Source organism: Atractosteus spatula, chromosome 3 (genome assembly GCF_055471065.1).
Source record: "Atractosteus spatula isolate fAtrSpa1 chromosome 3, fAtrSpa1.hap1, whole genome shotgun sequence".
Lineage (NCBI taxonomy): Eukaryota > Metazoa > Chordata > Actinopteri > Semionotiformes > Lepisosteidae > Atractosteus > Atractosteus spatula.
Genome location: NC_142708.1, coordinates 12,918,313 through 12,934,159, shown reverse-complemented (window position 1 = coordinate 12,934,159; position 15,847 = coordinate 12,918,313). Strand labels below are relative to the sequence as shown.

Sequence of the window (15,847 nt, the reverse complement as noted above, 5' to 3'; positions counted from 1 at the left end):
GTCTGTACGTACGGACATCCTCTGGCTCGCGGTTATTAATTGTCCCACACTCTGACAACAGTGCTAGCAGTCACGTGATTGAGTCTTAAAGGCCGCAAGAGTGGTCGCAGCAAAGTTCAGTGTCTTTTTATCTCGAACAAAAAGTGGTGATGATTGGTTGAGAGTTTGGCGGGCATTTGAGACCCACATGGCGTTACCACACCCTTCGGGTTCCTGATTGGTTGATCAAGGTGAGAGATGAGTAACAATGATCCCTGACATCTAGGACCGCAATCCAGAAGTTCCCAAGAATCTCATAGACAGATAGGCACCAGGAATGGTCACTGATCATGATAGCCAGGCATGGCTGAGTGCATCCCCATTTGGGAGCTGCTCCTCATCAGTAAAGAAATATTGCAGCATGAATGCCTCTCTGTGGCCAGCACCACAGAGATGAAGAAGAGAGATGGGGCCTCATTTAGGAAAGCACAGCAACACTTATTTTGGTCTTATGAATAAGCATTGCCGCTACACCTCCAAAAGAATTGCAAATTTAAGTTGAAAACATTCCAAACCAAAATGTCTATCTTACATATTTTATGCAATGCATACACTAAAAAATACAAAAAATTGAAAATGTAAACTTAAGAGCTATCAATATCAAATGTATCTACCCCTTCTTCAGCTAATCTGCAGCTAGGCACAATCAGAAGTCTCCCAGTGCATTTTTATAACAAAAATAGTAAATAGCTTGCAAGCCCAATCATGCTTTTCCCAATGAAATTAGGGTTTTTACTCCTATATTTAATATTTGTATGTAGTATCTTAAAAAATGCAGGCATTTTCATTGTAAGCATTACATTTATATACTTAGGTGTTAATACAACATCAAGATAAATACTAAAAAGCTACTGATTTTATTATTCTAATCAAGTATGATGTGACAGTTTTGTCTATTAATGGGCTAAATTGCCTCCTCTGTGAAGTTCTCAATGGGTGAATTATTACTGTACCACCTAGAAAATGAATCAAGAGTCTTGCAGGTTAAATATTACTAGAAAATGATAATTTTACATTGAATAATAATGTCTGTTTTGTGGAGCATTACGAAATATAAAAATTCAACTACAAGTGAAAAATTAAAAATCAGAAAAGAAAGTATAAATACCTAATCTGCAGAAACCTACTAACTTAAAGGAAAACAACAGTCTATAAAAGCATGTGTGCTTACATGGTGGTGTTGGTGCTTATAAAAGTATATCAAAGTGCATAACATGTTTCACTCTTCATCTCATTCTAAATACGTGGATCAGTAATTCAAGTAATGTAAAAATCTAAAAATAGTATTTGGCAAGAAATGCATGATTTATGATTAGCACATTCATCCAGGTGGATGCCTAAGTACCAACACAGAAACAAAATAATACAAATCAGAATATACAGTATTAATCTAAAGCACATGTGTTATGCAACTAGTGGTATAATGTTGATATAAGAACAACCAAATAATTAACAACCAAAATAGTGTCTAAAATATACTACTCTCAAGTTATTCCTTGTTATATGTGAATTTTATCTGCGAGGAAGTTTCTGAATGCCATTTAATCTTGTACCAGATTTTGAGTACCTGTGAGTTCAAGAGGCACGCATGAGCTGCAATGTGTGCTGACACAAGAGTTCTTTTAAGAGAAGAGGAGAGAGTAACCACAGGGTCTGATCTCTTCCTTTAGCAATCAGCCTACTTTGCAAGTAGAAGAATCCAAAATTTCTATTGATATGGTATATAAATAAGGGTGAAGAGTCTGATGATGTTAAGTGATCTAGAGATCCATGATGAGCTTACAAAAAAAATTAATGTAACTGATAAGTTGCTAAAAGGACTCAGTAATAGTGCTATTGGTTGGTTGTTTGGTGTAAACAAATCTACTTTTCATACAATAAAGAAAAGTGAGAAAGCAATCAGAGCAAATGTAAAAACTAGAACAGCAGTGTCACTTCAGGTCTCATACATGCTACAGTACGTGACACCATCTACAGTACATTGGCATCATCACAGCAATAAAGGTAAATATATTATGTCAGAAACTTATTTTAAATCTAAATAATGTTTTTCTTTTCTCTGATCCTATTGTTTTACTTTATTGTAGATGAACAAAATGTCTGAGGAATTGTAGTAGGTTGAATAGTGACTTCAGTTCCCCTAAACCTATTTTTCCCGTAATCTCTTAAGTGTACCCACCACAAATGTATGTACTTACAGATGGCAATGGATTGTTGTATTTAAATTTTGACTTTTTTATCTCTGCAAATATTTTGTGAATTTAAGGAGCTACTGATGATCATTCCTGAACTTCCCACTCACACCAAGAGTCATTCATTAAATGTATTTTAACCACTGATGAATACTGTATCAAGGCTTGGCTATGAAAAGGTAAGCTTCAAGTGGTATAGTACCGACCATCCAACACACAAAACAAACCTGTCCCCAGTGATATTAACATTAACTGGCCACTTACTACTGCTTGACCTCATCACCAAGTGGAATATATAACCACATATGTCAAAGTATATAATCTATCTTGCAACAGTAACATTATGGAACAGAATCTTGTTTTCAGTGCATCTGATGTGATTACTTCATAAAATTGACTGTTTTTCAGGCTGTAAGTGGCTGTTATGTACATACTGTATGACTGCAGAAAAAGAAATGACTACTCAAGCCTTTTAACCTGGGGTCTATCCACTGCAGCACTTGTGTTTTTAAGGCCATTATAACATGTGTTTAACAGGGGATAATACAGATCATTCAGTAAATTAGAAAAAGGAATGATATGGACATGGAATCAGGTCATTATAGCTTAACCTAAAAAAGCATGTTCAACAGTGAAATTACTCTTGGCATGAGAATATCAACAGTAACTTCACAGTTGAAACGTTTGCATTTTATACAACATTATGATTATGCTATTGCATTTTTCAAATGATTCTATAGTTAAGTTTGTCAAACATGATGACAGTTCATGAGTCAGTTTTGACCACAATACAATTAAAGTTATCAAATTCAGTTTAATACATTATGTACGTAGTATTTAGTATTGTAATTAAGTTTTTTTTAAGTAGCAATTTATTAGGTTTTAATAATTCAAAAGCATACATTTTTTAAATACTATACTTACTGTATGCACAGTGGAAAAAACAACATTCTGAATTTTACATCAAATGGTCATTGGGAACATGCCTTATGATATTTACAGTTATATAATAAGCAGATAGGTGTATTTATTGAGAGTTCAAGTTCAAGTTTATTGTCATTACACTCATATACATGGTATATGGTATAACGAAATGCTATTTACTGTAGTTATCTCTCGGACATAAGTAGTACAAAGAGAAAAAAACAACAACAACAATACAATTGTGTAACAAAAGAAAGACAGAGACAACAGGCAGTGTGCAAAAAAAAAAACAGACAATGTGCAAAAACAGCAGCAGGCAATGTGCAAAAAAAGGTACTGTTCTCTGGTAAAAATAAAATATTGTGCTCAATACTGTACACATGAATTCATGCCAAACGTACCACATACTGTACTCAGCATTTGGTATCTGGAGTTAAAATTAGGTGATTAAGAATCTGTTTAAGACATCCAATAAATATTTTTTATTAACACAACCACAGTGTACAATATGCCAATGTACCATTTCAGTAATGAAAATCAGCTGGTTTCCATCGGCATGACTGAAGTCAGCTATCTGTAAGAAGGGTTGCCTAGAGAGTGAGATGTTCTGCTTCAACAACCAGCTGCCTAATCTACAGTAGAAAAACCAAGAAACTGTCTCTGTGACAGACAGGCCATGTCCTGAGAGGCAGAGGGTCATCACACCAGCCCAGGAATGTCACATCCATCTACACAGTAATTTTCAGAGTGCAGTGGCTACAGTACAAGAATGTACGAGAAATAAGCTGTACGTTGCCAGAATGACACAATCTCTATCTCACCATTTGCATGAAAATGGTCTGAATACAAGGAGGATCAGGTGATTATGTTTGATATAATGTACATGTTTAAAATATTTGAATCTATCCTGCAATACACAAGTACCAGAGTATTTAATTCTTTACTACTGTACATCAATAAATGTATGAGGCAGAGTCCCAAGGAAGGTGAATTAGTATGCAAAAACTGCAAATGGATGACTCAAACAAATACATTGAAATTTATAACACCAGGAAATGGTGCCACATGATAAATAAGATATTCTGTCAACCAAGCTTTTGAGCTCATGTTGCCACACTTTAGTGCAGCCGAGCATGTTAAAACTAGCAATGTGTCTAAATATTGCAAAGATAAAACATCCAAATGCATACACATTTAATACTACTTATTTACAACGAAAAATAACACCCAAGAATTACATTAATTGAAAAAAATGTTTGATGAGTGTTTTGTGATAATGAATTAGGCTTAGCCCCACTGGCTGAAGCCCAGCTTCCTGACCATAGGGCGAGGAGGCTACAGAAGGACACCACATTCCAAGGGGCAGCTGCAAAGATGGAGATGGAGTGGGAAAAGGAATGCAAAAGGACAAATGAGGAGAAAAGAGACTTAAATATAGTATTTACATTTTTTGTGAATGTAAGAAATGGCTGTAGGAATGATCGTGATTTAGAAAAACTGAGAACTGCTGTCATCCCTCGCATATTTTGGTTATAAATTCCATTTATTTTATAAGCGTACTTTATTTCCTAAATCTGATATTGGTTATGTGGTAGGATGGCACGTTTCAGACAAGATGGCAGATCTGTCTAAACTACATTCCCCAGAAAACTGTTGGGAATGACCTACAGTACCATCCTCAGTTTCCTGACCAACTGATAGAAGAAAAGTGGTCAGGTGGCACTTAAGAAACAGGAAGTGGAGTCTTCCACTGTTATTTTGCTGGTTTGAAGGACAGCAGATCCTTTGCTATGCACCTACATAGGGAAAAGGAAACAACTGACCATGCAACTGTGGGGCTCAGAACTTGTGTGAAGTTTGATTTAGAAGTAAGGAAAGGTCTGCAAATGAGATGGGCTGTTTGGCCATCTTCCTTTTTGGTACTTTAACTGCTACATTAATCTAAAATTTCCACCAGCCATTTCTTAAAAGTTTTCCAGAGTTAGTTTTACTGCCAAGTGTGAAACAGTCACCCGTTTCAAATCTTTCTATACGCCCTATTCGTTTTTTAGACCTTGATCAAACCCCCTCTCAATCTCCTCTGTTCCAGACTGAAGAATGATAGCTCCCTTAAACTATCTGTACTGCAGACAACATTCCCCTAAGACCAGGAATAATGGCTGTTGATTTTCTTTGAACTCTCAGGCTAAAATATCTTTGCTGTAGTATTGTGCCTACCTGTAAGTCTGAACACACTATTGTAGATGAGGTCATACTACTGCATTTCGGAACTTATGCATAACTTGTTCGGATTTAAATTCCTCACTTTGCTGTGTACCCAAGCATTCTGTTTGCATTTCTATTGCTTTCCCACAGTGTTTAATGTGGACATTAGAAGAATATAGATTAACATCCAGATTTCTTTTATGTGTATCTTCCTGCAGCTCAGAAGCACCCATGTGGCATGGACAGCGTATGTTCCTAAAAGCAGTGTGGATCAATTTACACTCACATATTGAATTTCATTTGCCAAGTGTCAGCCCCTGATTCTGTAACTTTCCCGTCACTCTTCCTGTGTTTTCCACTTTTTTTATTTGAGTATCATCAGTAAATTTGATTAGTTGGGTGACTGTACTAGAGTCTAGATGATTGATAAAGATCAAGATGAGTATTGAGTCTAAAACGGATCCATGCGGCACACCACCACTCACACCTGCCCAGTTACAGGTTATGGCACTGAAGATAACACACCATTTCCTGTTTGATTGCAGTTCTCGATACAAGAACATACAGTACATGATCTTGGAAAAGTCCATTGACTTTTAATTAGAGAATTAACCATGTATGAGGGACCTTGTCAATCTATTTCTAGAATTGTAAATATGTAATGTCAAGGAAACAGTTAATACAGTAGGTTTATTCCATGCTGAAAAAAAGAAGAAAGAAAACACCATGTTTCGGCCGTGGAGCCCTCTTCAGGTGTGTGTAATGTCATATGCTTAGTGTTATCTAATGTCCTTATTGCAAATTTTTGCAAGTTAGAGAAGACATCCAGTTTCTAAACACATGTTGATTGTCTCTTAAAATGGCCTTGGTCGTATTCTTTTAAATTGGCTCTATCATTTCCATAGCATTACCTTGGGTTTACTGATTAAGGTCTATCCCCATTTTTGTGAATTGATATTACATCTACATATTTCCGATCTGTGGCTACTGCTCCCACACCTAGGGGATCTATGAACTACATCCCTAATTTACATAAATATGACAGAAAATACCATTAGGCCCCAGCGATACTTTTTATTTTTTGGTATCACCTATGAAAACATACCCATTACAATTGGAGCTTATTGACGACTTATAGAATAAACACCGATGTGATATATTCATTAAGTATGTTAACTATATCTTTATTTTACTCTAACCTTAATCAACTATAATCTTGCAAAGTATTCTCTCTTATACTGTTGTAGTACAAGAAAAAATACTTTGCATTTTCTTTGCCCATATTGCAATATTCTTTTCTGTTTCCTACTTAGCAATTCTATTTTTTTTCCAGCCTAGCCTGCAGCTCTGCTCTTTTTCTATCTTTTTCTGCTCTTTTTCTATCTCTGAGTCATACACACTCTTAAACAATCCATGGAATGCTCTCTAACTTCTGATTTTTTCCTTTATACCGTATCTGCATACAAATATTTAGGCCATATTTTCCTGGACTTCAACAAATGAATTTGTTTAAATACTTTAACTCTATGTTGCTGACGCTTAATGCTTCCATAAGTTCTCACTGCACACCTTTGCCTCATTCTTGCATAATCTGTTTTTCTAAAACTATAAACTTTAAAATTAACTTGCATTTTTTAGTTTCAATGTGCTCCAATGAAAATAAACCCTTTTATGGTCATTATTTCCCAAAGGTTCTATCATGTCTGTTTCCTTAATTATACCCTGGTTGTTTTTTAAATGTTTAAGTCAATAACAGTATTTTTCCTGCCTTTGCTGTGTATTTTCTGAGTATTTTTCCTTGCTCGGTAAAATAAAGAGCACTTGTTCTTTTTACCTTATAGCTGTGTTTTGCCCTAAGATCAGCTGATTTTAAAAATCCCAGTTTGGCACACCAAACTTGGGTGTGTCACAATAACATTACAAAGAACAAGAAGGTGTCTTTAGAGAAAATGTGGAAATAATTTGATTACCTGAATGAGAGCACTGTACAGTGCAATCTGTAAAAGCAATATCACCAATCACTAAACAACAAATTTGATGTTTAATCACTTTAAACAAGAAAGTTAAAAATACATTCGAGACTAAATTTAACTAAGTAAGATATTAAAGGAAACACTTTTATTGAAGCAACATATGGCTTCATTAGTGAAAACAGATATTAAAATACTAGCTTTGTTGCATTGAAAATGTGTAAATTGAACATTAATGTTTTATACAGTTGAACCATATACTGTATTTTTGCCAGCTGTACAACAAATTATTTTTCAACAAAAGAAAGATTGACAGTATGTACAATAATCAAAAGTAATATATTTTAAGAACAGTAATTACAGTAAATAATGCTAGATAAACATGCCATACTTAAAAAGTCAAACTGGGATCAAAGAAAGAACAATGACTGATAACTTCATTTTAAAGGGAGACATTTCATTGTAAAATACTCATCAAAATTGCAAAGGCTGTGGCTAGGGTTTAAATAATTTCTGGTACGTATGGACTGCTTGAAGTATATTTCAATTAAATCTAGTCCACCATAGCAAGTGCATTTGACACCCTTGTTCTACACTTAGTCTTGAACTAAGTGTAGAACACTTAGTGTCTTGAACAATATGAGTGGACTTGAATCAACTACTCAAAATCCTTGAGGCACTGACAAAGTCACCCCAATGCAAGACTGTATACTCAACAGTGAAACATGAAACAGGGGATACAAGTGAAAACAATGTGGAAGTACATTTAAAGCTGACAACAGAAAGCATCTCTTCCCACAAAAAGAATGGATGTACTGTAGTATGGGGTATGGAACCACCTATCCAGCCATGTTGTTGAACCTGATGCCCTGGCCTCCTTAAAAAAACAGCTGCATGAGATTCTTGGATTAATCAGAAACTGAAAAAGAAAATACTGTAAATCAAATAGAGAGACCAAACAGCCTCCTCTTATCTAGAACTATTCTAAACATTAAAGGCATAGGTTTGACTTAATCACTGTTGCCATCTCATGTCTCACAAGCTGTGCCAGCTGCTCCATTGATTACTGAAGCAGAAAGGATATCTTTGCTAGTTCAGTAGAATCAGATTCTTTCAGCTTCTTCATAACTAGGAAAACAACATCCTCACCATCTTGGATGAATTGCCAACATAAAACTAATTTGAAAAGTTGAAGAGATAACAAAATACTAATGAAAAGGGGTGGCAGACGGCATAACCTCTAATTACGGGTTACCATCTCAGCACATCAGTCATGTAACCCCCCCACAGAGGTAGATTAGTAGCACTAACATAGCAATCACCTAAACGGAGCTCTGAGGAAAATGGCTTTTTACACTGCCTGATAATTCAGTGTTGAAACTGAACATCACTCAGATGGATTACAACAGGATTGCACCACTGCCAGCTGACAGTGTTTGAGGTAGAAAGTACATGTTCTGATCCTGAACTATCAAATGAAGACACTGGTCTCTGTAAGATGATAAGTGGTAATTTTATTGTTTCAGGTAAACCTTGAAACACTGTGTTAGTTTGAGCTATCATACCACTGTAAACTGTAAGAATGATAAAAAAATACTATGATTAGTTTTATTTCTGTTGTTCACACCTGATCTGAATAAAATATCGCCACTGAGAATTCATCCAAAATTGTTAGATTGTTCTAAATGATTGTCTTTTCAACATTATTATTCTGCACACAAGCAAATGGAGATATTTAAATTAGATTCAAGATAATTGTTAAAACAGAGCAGTGTAAATGAACTCTGTCTTATAATGGGGTGACCAATAATGTTCCTCTTGACAAGCAATTCAATATGCCTGACTGCATAGAGTTCAATGAACCTCTGTGGAGCCTGGAAATCACTCACATCAATAAATCCACCACAAAATCATAATTAGAACATATTTCCCCTGTTATTTGGGTATCATTTTTACATAGCCTTCCTGATCTAAAGATAAAGAAGTGTTCTTGTGGATATAAGTTTAGGGGAATTCTTGGAGTGTAAAAAACACTATAATTATTGCTGAAAAGCATAAGTTTACAAATAGTTAAATGACGATGAATGATTACTTGAAAGGCATTTCCAGGATCCTATACAGAAAATCAGCAGTCTCATTGTATCTAATAACCTTACGCAGTGCACTTGCTTTCATTTTGTGATATGCAAAACAGACAAAGCCTAAACTAAATTCTACTTCAGGTTTTCAGATAAAGTCAGGATTTAAAGGGAACAGCTTCATAAACATAAATCTATACAAAAATCAGAGTACTTACCATCTTACTTTGGTAAGGCAGTTTTAGCAAGATAGGAATACATCATTTTTTAACCATGTGGTAACAAGATAAAAAATATTAACATTCTTACACAATTACTGTACATTGCATGCCAAAGGTGTTCAGGCCAGCATTCATGTAAATTTCTCCATACAGCGAGTTTATTATAATATTCCTAGTATTCCTACTGTATGTACTGTACAAGGCATATTCCACCAATTGCAAAACAAATATATTTTTGGTCCACAAATGTATGAATTTAACCACCTGTACCTATGAGACAGACCTGCTATCCTCCTAACTTGTTGTTAAAGTGTGTAGAATTTGATCTATCCAGACTACTAATGGAGCATGGCTCCTTTGGTTTAGCAGAGCAAATGGTTACATAAGAAGGCAGATATGCCAACAGTGTCCTAAATGAATCATGAAGTATCATTAACTTTGGCTCAACATTAAGTAACTTTGTACACTATTTGGCTTGTTCATTCTGTACTGTATATTGAGCAAACCAGTCTTTACAATGGAGCTCACAGCTGGTTTATCAACAAAACTGTCATTTTAAAGTGTGATTTTTTCCCTCACACATGCTGTCACACACTGAATAATGCTTACTTAAAACACTTTACAACATATAAATTATAAACTGATAGTTTTGTGAGAAAGCATAATTCCTTTCTCTAATAGGCTGAATCAGATCCTTAAGATAAAACAGGTGCCAAAGTGTGCTTAGTTCCTGTGGATGCTCCTTACCACTATTTTTAAGGTAATTACTGTAAAATAGAAGAACTAACAGAAAAACTGACATTCCGTTAAATCCAGAAGGAGGTGTCCTTGCACCTTCTCAATATTGCACAATTCAGGCTATTGACATTCTTGTTAATGTCGTACTTTAAATTGTATTCAAGTTATAGATTTTTCATTTAGCCAAAATGACAACTAGGCTGAGTTATTATTGAAAAATGTAGACTGTATATAAACATAACAATCCCACAAATCAGATCAAAGGAGGGTATTTTCATCACTTTCAGAGCTTGAAGAAATTACCTAAACAGGTTAAGGGGATTTGATATTCAGAAATATTAAAGGTATTGGTAGAGTCGATGAAAGGAATTTTTCTGGATCAACAGTAAGATACAGGGCTTATATTTAAGACCTAATTCAGGAGACACTGCTTTGGACATATACAGGTGTACAGTATATGTACAGTAGGTGTTATGGGAGTCTATAAATAGTTTCTCAACTACACTACTGAAGCAGATACTATGGCATCTTCAAGAACTAAGCGGATGGCATCCTCAGGACAAAAAGCTACTAACAACCAGGGCAGACAGATGAGACAAATATCCTCTCTCATTTGTAACCTTTATGTTCTAAATTTCTAAAAAATCCTACTTTTCTTGTGAATCATAAATGTGTTTGCAATATGATCATTTTTTCAAAAGCCTCAATAAGAATTTAATTGCTTTCATTAGCCATTATTTTCACATGCTATTTCAGAATCTTAGCTGGGGACATATGAGCAATGTCCCTGAGATGAATGATAACCAGACAAGTCAACCACAGACTTACAGCAGATGAGATTAAAAACATTGGCCCTATGGCTCTCACCTTATGGGCTGCATAGCCTCCTCTCGTTTGTATCCTTTCCTGATCCTTATCTTTAGCTACGCACTTTGACATCCCTTTAAATCACATAATCCCTGGATACCTTATTTTCATTACTGCAATTCCCTTTGTGCAAAACCATTCTGTGAAGAAATGTAAACTGCACACCATTATTCAAATTCAAAATCCACTCAGACCTTCTGCTCAATTATACAATTAAATATATTATAAAATGGAACAAAACATGCAAAATAAAGCTGAAATCTATTAAACACTCAAATTAAATTGTTTTATACAAGTTATGTATGTGGCAATTACAGGAGAAAAAGAAATCGATACTTGCTGTTGTCAGTATTAAATGTGCTTCCACACAGCATGTTACTCTCTTCAGGAAAAAATACAGAAGAGGAGATGGTTGTATTTGCCATGTATATATTTATTGTTAATGTTAGCACAGCTTTTTGGTTAAAGTATTAAAATAAGTCAGTCACAGTACTTATTAAAGAATCTGCACTTGCCAGTCAAAATCAATAATTTAATAAACTGACAAACTAAAATTTGTAAGGCCTTCAGCTGAGGAGGTGATGAAGTAAATGGTGTTATGTACTGAAATGCAAATTCTGCCAATTGCTATGATTAGTGGAAGGGTGTGCTAATCATTATTTTGACTCTTAATCAGATCTGGGATTGCCTTTAAAACTACATGTTGATAGCTTCCCAGCTTAATCACCCCACTCAGTTCTTATGCTAGAAACCAGATTCTTCAGATTTACCATTTCAGTTTGTGTGTAATCTATATACAGTACAGTATAAAATTCTTCCTAACAATAGGTGAAAAACAACACAACACATTTTAAAGGATGTTAACATTGTTTTCATTGCAACAGTTCAACTTCATTGTTTTTTTTAATATAAACTTCATTCAACATCAGTATTAATCACAGTGTTTGTGCACTTTAAGTCAGGTAGCTTTCTGCTGCTTTGTGAACAACAACATTCTGCTTCTCAGGGTCAAAGCAATTTTTCTATTAACAGATGCATCCTTCAGAGAACATGACGAATACCAACAATAAATACTAACTTCCCCAGATAAGACACTTATTTTAAAACACTACATTCTGCTAACTTCAGAACAATAGAACAATGGCTTTTCATGATATTGTGTTGCAAACATGTTTTTAATTCAAATTCTTATGTCTTCCAAGCTTACAACTGGCTTTGACAAAATGACAAATTACTAATTATTCTATTTACAAATCTGCTTTTATCTTTATCATTCAGTTTTTAATTTCAATTTTTTAAGATGAAGAAATAACTATTTTGGATGGGCCTCCCACGTAGTTCCACTGGTAAACTCAAGCTCAAGCACAGGCTCAAGCTTGGGTCATGCTGCTTGCTGGCTGAGACTGGGATTCCCCAAATGGCATTGCTCAATTACTGTAGCTCAGCACCACCAAGGAAAGGGTGAGATAAGCTGGCCAGGCCTGTCTTGGCTCTCAGCGGCACAGCAACTTCAGTGTGCTCCCAGGCTCTTGTACTGTAGGTTTGAGGTGCTGTTGATGAGGAACATGGCTCTCCCCTGATTGGTACAGAACCTCACGTAAAGGATGCTTGTGATGTGTTAAAAGATGAGTGGCTTGAAGGTGAAAGGGTCAAAGGAATCACTCTCCTGTGTGTGCTGTCGTAGCAACCAGCAGAGATGTGAAAAATTAGGGAATTGCCACAAAACTGATGGCTTAAAAATACAGCGAGTATAAAACAATTATTTCAAATAATTTCAAAATGATTTTTTTTGTATAATACATGGGCTGAATTTGTGCCAAGTTCTCTTAAATTAATATTGCATTGTACAACATTAACATTACTTCTGGTGATTCTATAGTTTTTACCTTTTCACTCCCAGAATCCTGTTGGGGTTTTCATTTCTCCTCTAGTTAAGGACAAAGACGACCCAACATAAACATAAAATATTGCTTTCACAGGTTAGTTACTTCTTCTCAGTATGTATCACGTACTGTAGAGTAAGTATAATCTGCAGTTGCCGTTCGGCACTGCTGCGACAATGTTTACAATCCCCCAATATATAAGCAACTGAGGGGAATGCGAACAGATTCATGAGTTTTCACAAATAAACTTTCGACTTCTGATGAGATGATTATTGTAAAATATGTTTTTGTTACGCACTCCTTACAGTTTTACAAGGAAAAATAACAAAAACTTCAAGGTACTTTATACAAGCTACAGTATATTAGAAGCCTTCTAATATCAAAATTGACAATGCATAAAGAACCCATGACGTAGTAATTACAAGTTAAATATGTCGTAAAATAAATACCCCGTTTTGATATGATTAACACTGTCCATACTCCAGATACTGACTAATTCTTTGCATCATCTCCAGTGATCCAATCACAAATAACCGACCTTCTTGTTTCATATCAAAAACGCTTGAGAGGATTCACTCATTTCTGCTTGGGAAAAAAAAAACACACCACCGAAAACCAATGCAATGGTGGTTTCCTGGCACGCAAAATTGGTACTTCAACTTTTTAAATAAAAAAACATAAATATCGGTCTTTCTACATTTTACGATTCTAATACGGATAAACCAATAGCTGGGAATAGAAATTCTTTCCAGAAATAATCCTCCATAGGTAAATGCTGTTAAACATTTTACTAATGTGCGTACTACAGTACATGGAAATGTTTGGCTGCACTCCAAACTAAATTCAGTTCGCTTAGAGCATTATTCTATCTGTAATAGAAAAAAAATATATTAAATAAAAGGAAAATACTACAATTAAACAGCAGCGCCTTTTGCGAGGTAATCACAAGGCGGCATTGAGGTAGCCCTAAAAAAATCCCCAAAACACCCAGAAAACCTGTGGTAAAAATGCGCAGAAAAAAAAAACATTCAGAATGAAAAACCTTTTACAAGAGGGCTCCATTCACACATTGAGCTCCATCCGTCTTCATTTAATTTCACGAATCAATACCTATTTCAATACCTTCCCTTTAAGTTATTCTAGAAAATATTGCACCAGTCATGACCAATTCACTTTATTTGAAGACAAAAGTGCTGAATACGGTTAATATTCGAATGCGCTACAATATGTTACCAAAGCAAAATGTGTCAAATAAAGTAATGAAAATAACTATTAGGTGTCTCCATTTGACAGTCAACTGCAGATTCCAGTTCTTGACAGCTAATGCGTTCCACACATCCACTATCATCAAATAAATGCAAGGTGCATCCAATCCAGTGTACAGCAAGAGTATTTATTGACATTTTTGGTCTTTTTTTCTCTTCTGGATCAAATCGTAAAACAAAATTGACAACACATTTCCCATGCTTAACGTGCATTTTCATTAATGTTAATGAAGTACTACTTGAAGGCTGATACTGAAACTGCACATCCTGGGGGATTTATCCCGACTGATTAGAAAACTGGATGCTGCAAATTCCCAATTTATCAACAAACTTTCATCGCTGAACAAGCAACATTGGGAAGCACAATCACTGAACGCAACAGCAGACAATAGCAATGCTACATGCCCATTTCCCCCCCACATGATTACATGTGCATCCACCCCCCCACCCCCCTTTCAGATGCCTACCTTTCTGTTTAACTTTCTCCTTACGAGGATGAAGACCCAACTAAGGAAGGAGCAAAAAAATCCCAGAGAGCGCACATTTTACTTCTTCATCCTCGTTTTCCACAGTACGTGCCTTACGGTACTCGGTGCTAGGGCTGTGATTAGGGGATGTCGTGTTTGTTTAAGAGGGTGAATAGCAGCTAGTAGGAGGAGGAGCGTAAGCGCGCAAGCACACAACAATCAGTCGGGCATGAAGAGAAAGAGACAAATGGCCAAGCTTCCGTGTAACGGGCAGCAGCAATGTGAGCCTAGATGCAATTGTAAAAAAAAGGGGGAGGCTTGCATAGTGACTCTCCTCTGGTGACCTCTTTCTACAACCACAGTGTCTCTTTGTATGCTGTTGATTTCACAGTTACATACACTGGACACCCATGCATCCATTTTCAGAGTCCTGTCCCCGGTGAGAGTCGCGGCTGCCCTGGACATAAAGAATACGATCAAAACCATCCCAAGCACTTATATACTGTACAGTACAGTCAATAGCAGAGTAAATGAGACATTTTCATGTATTACATTAAAAAGGGTGTCCAGGCTGCTGAAGCAAAGGCCTGATGACATGCAAATAATTATGTTCATAAAATATACTGTAGCGCTACAATACCTTGATTTATTTTAATTCTCAGCATTAAATGTTGTAGTATTATATTGTTCCAACAGTTAATTTCAAGACTTAATCATGCACCGTTTTACTGTAGAATGTCACATATTAAGGCTATCAAAAAGTTTCTCAGTTTTTTTGATGAACCCCTTTCTGTTCTGTTTCCATATTAAAATATGCAAAAACAACCTTAAGTACATCCTGAGATACACGCCACCTTACCAAAATAATACAACAAACGATTTGCTCCATTAGAGTGACACATCGTATTCAAATTAACAAGACTTGTCCATGGTATCATATGATACTGACTTACTTTCCTGAGAAATGTGAAGTAATAGCATACCAGACCTTCTCTTTA

At 35.6% G+C, this 15,847-nt stretch overlaps 1 protein-coding gene across 1 annotated transcript in view; it reads right to left on the bottom strand.

Annotated features, from left to right (window-relative positions):
• plppr1 (phospholipid phosphatase related 1) overlaps positions 1 to 14,992 on the bottom strand; it is a 73,162-nt gene extending 58,170 nt beyond the window's left edge. Inside the window, exon 1 of the mRNA XM_088910418.1 lies at positions 14,850 to 14,992. The gene's annotated coding sequence lies outside the window, so the exon portion shown is untranslated. The remainder of the gene's footprint in view (positions 1 to 14,849) is intronic.
• Positions 14,993 to 15,847: the final 855 nt, after the last annotated feature.